General features: G+C 27.4%; 1 long non-coding RNA gene across 1 annotated transcript; it reads right to left on the bottom strand.

The window, feature by feature from the left end:
- Positions 1–2769: 2769 nt before the first annotated feature.
- On the bottom strand, positions 2770–3616 carry LOC140920852 (uncharacterized). The gene is made up of 2 exons (XR_012163410.1): positions 3325–3616; positions 2770–2976 (listed from the first exon to the last, which is right to left on the bottom strand). It is a non-coding gene; the product is annotated as an uncharacterized lncRNA (long non-coding RNA).
- Between the last annotated feature and the right edge of the window lie 331 nt (positions 3617–3947).

Genomic DNA, 3947 nt, shown 5'->3' with positions numbered 1-3947 from the left:
CGCTTCCCCAGGAAACGACCCCCTGTTAACCATGAAAAATTTCCTCTTTCAAGAGGTGCTTCCCCAGGGAACGACTTCCTGAAGGAACGAAAAAGTAGGGCATTTCAGGAATATTGTTTCAAAGTAGGGTAGATAGGGAATAAACAAACAAAAAGAGGATATAACCATCAAAAACCCCGTGCCCATGTTATATACATTCGGTCATACACGTAGATGATATTAATATGTCGTTATTTATGATTGAAATAATAAATTAAATAATAGGTTAAATTACGTCTGTGTCCGTTAACTTAATTTCAGGTAACGTTTTAGTCCTTTATCTTTTTATTTTTTCGAGTTGGTCTTTTGTTTTAATTTTAAGTGACAATTTGATATTTTATGTTTTTAAAATGTCAACAATGTTGTCATTTTGTTTACAAAAATTCAAAAAAAATCAAATTTTTCAAACAAAACCCATAAAATTCATTATCATCTTCAATAAAATGCAAATTTAATCAAATTCATAACTTAAATCTTGAAATAAACTCATATTTCCATCCTTTATTTGATGTTGTTGGAGATGAAAATATGAGTGTATTTGAATATTTGAGTTATGAATTTGATAAAATTTGCATTATATTGAAGATGATTATTAATTTTATGGGTTTTGGTTGAAAATTTTGATGATTTTTTTGAATTTTTGTATATAAAAGGATAACATTGTTGAAATTTTAAAACATAAAATATCAAATTGTCACTTAAAATTAAAACAAATGACCAACTCGGGAAAAAAAAAGATAAAGGATTAAAACGCTACCTGAAATTAAGTTAAGGGACCACGGATGTAATTTAGCCTAAATAATATTAGATCGATAAAAATAAAAAATAAAATAAAATATATATCTCATATTAAATTAATATTAATTAAATAAATTTTTTATTTATAAAAATAAAAATAATTATAAATAATTATTTTTAAAAATATTATCAACCGTTGTTAAAATTTTCGATCAATTTTAAGTATTGATCTACCCGAATCACTTGTAAAAATATTCCACGGACAAACTCACCATAATATTATGTATAACATCATTTTTCTAGTTTATATTTTTTTAATGAACAATATATGTAATGTCCATGGAGTCTCTGAAAAAAATTGTACATCTCAATTTCAATTTAATCTTTAAAAAAGATATAAATAATTTTCAATTATGAAGAAATAATATATCGGAACAACTTTGTTAGTACTCATGATTTAGGTTACAATGGTGTATTTCATAATATATTTTGATAGCAGAAATAATATATTTTTATATATCTCAAAATAATATATTTTGATAGCAGAAAAGTTGAAATTATATCACTAATTTAATCATGATTTAGGTTACAATGGTGTATTTCATTATGCTAATTATTGTTTATAATATTTTATATTAAATAAATGAGGGTTGATAATTATTTAAATTAAATAAATGAGACTTGACAATTAATTGAATGAAATATGATTTAATTTAATTAATATTTTGTATTCATTTAAAAGAGTTTAATTAAATATAATCATGTAGGAAACTTATTTTGGGTTAGGCCTAAAATAAGAGTTTTTGGATTTTAGTGGCTCATTCTTCATAAATAGAAAATGAGTATACTCTAAGTAATCCTAATTGTCACATCCCTCATAAAATTACTAGTATCATGTTTTGTTTTGTGCTCGCGTAACTATGTAGAGACAAAAATATTATCCTCATTGGTGATCAAAGTTAAAAATGTTAGAACCAAGTTGGTTTGAAAAACAATTACGCTTAATTTTTGTTTTGATGATAACAAAGTATATGTGAGAGCAATTTATACTTTAACTTATTTCTTAAGTGCTTAGATCCTCTGATAAAAGACTTTGAGCATGTTCGCCTCTAGAGATACACTATCATTATTCCTACACTGAGCAACTGAATAAATCATCTGAAAAATAAATTAATCTTCTAAATAATACATCTTTTTGTTCAATCTGACGTGTCTATATTTGATTTGTCTGATCAAGCACCTTTAAACAACATTGTGATCTTCTGGTCAACGCTTTGATAAAAATCAAATTCTCTTATATCAATCAATCATCTAATAAGCTCAACATTCCAACACTCTATGACCAATAAGTTTGACTCAAGTCAATCCTCTAATTGAAGCATCTACAACAATTTGACGTGAATTCTTTGATGCAAACTTCCTTTGATCATATTAACTCAGTGGACAAGATATTTTCTGAAGAAGTTATAAAGCACGAAAAAATGACAAAATAATCTTTTTCGATATTCACGCCAGATGTCCTAATAGTACCATAAGTACAAGATTTGTGCGCCATTCCCTAAAACAGTAGAAAATTAACGGCATCAATTCAGTATTGTAAATGACGCATATAACCCATAAGATTGTGTTGAACGAAGATAAGCCAAAGAAAAAATAATCAAAATTTCTTGCCTTAAAGTCCAAGGGAAAAATGATGCTTCTAAGGCTCTACAAATCGAACAACTAGAGGAAAGTGAGTCTAATTAGAGTATAGATTAGAAGATGATGAGATTTTCTTTCTCTCTAAGAGAGTTAAATGTCCGAGAACCTTTTCCCTAGAAGGATTTAAAAAACTCCAGAGATACTAGAAACAAAAAGGAGAAATTAGAAAAGAAGCAGATCATCTATTACAAGTAAAAAGTGTAGGGAGGTAGTATTCCAATTTTGTTCGGCCAATAAAAAAGTAAGTAATAATATGTTTAATTCTAATATTTTGCATTTATTGTTATAAAATAAAATAAAAATCATCATTTCATAAAGTAGGCCTAATTTTGAGTCTATATTACATAAGTATTAAATTTACAATTGGCCTAAAAATAATAAAACAAAAATATAATAAAATAATTAACATCAGTGTGTGCCCCGAACCTCATTCTTTTCGGCTTTCTATTTTTCTTCCTTTTTAGTAATAAGGCTATAATCTTCACAATTCCATAATTTCTGCAAAACAATAGAAAACCATAACTCAATTTATCTCATGTTTACAAAGATTCATCTTTGTCGCCTATAAATTGAGAACCAAAAATACAATAAAGAGGGAGGGGACTTCTTTAAAAGATAAAACCAAAAAAAGGCAACGCAAAGAAAATATATAAAAAATAAGAGTTGAGAAATGAAGAATCAGTAAGAAACACATTTCCATCTTCTAGCCTTCAACAACACCAATTATAGAAACCACCATTTTTCTACTACCATCAAAGAAACAACAAAAAATATAAAGAGAAAAATATTTGAGAGATGAAAAAGAATCATAGAAGAAGAAGAAAGAAGAAAAGGGAGGAACATTACTTGTGTTGGTACAAGACCGTTGCTTTCGTTTCCAGACCTCATGCCACCACCACCTCAATTTCTGATCATTCGTGTGCACCTTCGTTAGCCAACCACCACGACCCCTCTACGAGCAACTCCGGTGCAAACCACCACTGTACACGAAGTCCTTCGTCATCACTTTCCCCATCTCACATTTGTACTCTTTCTCTCTAACCTTGTCTTTATTTATTTATTTATTTATTTTTTCACCTGAACTTTTCCTCTCAGAAAGTGCCACACTACTTCATCTTCGCTCTACTTTATGGTTTGATTTTGTTTTTTAATGTTATATATGTTAAAATGTTTATTCACTAAACTATGAGTTGGAAACTCAATACCCACTCATTTTGTTAATATTATTATTTGACTAAAAAAATATTTTTTAGGTTCAATTGCATATTTCTCTGTCTTAAAATTTAAAATTTAGGTTTTTAATTTCTCCTAAAAATAAAATAAAAATATTAAAATAAATATTGAGATTGATTGAGATAAGATATCTTATTAATCTTAGATATTTATAACATATGAGTTGTGACAACTTTGCGATCTTAAACTCCAAAATAATAATAATCTTATTACAAAATAGGATTGATCGAGAAACG

The sequence above is a fragment of the Cicer arietinum genome, chromosome 6 (genome assembly GCF_000331145.2).
Source record: "Cicer arietinum cultivar CDC Frontier isolate Library 1 chromosome 6, Cicar.CDCFrontier_v2.0, whole genome shotgun sequence".
Taxonomy (NCBI): Eukaryota; Viridiplantae; Streptophyta; class Magnoliopsida; order Fabales; family Fabaceae; genus Cicer; species Cicer arietinum.
Note: the sequence above shows the minus strand (reverse complement) of the source record. Positions and strands in the feature narration are given on the sequence as shown.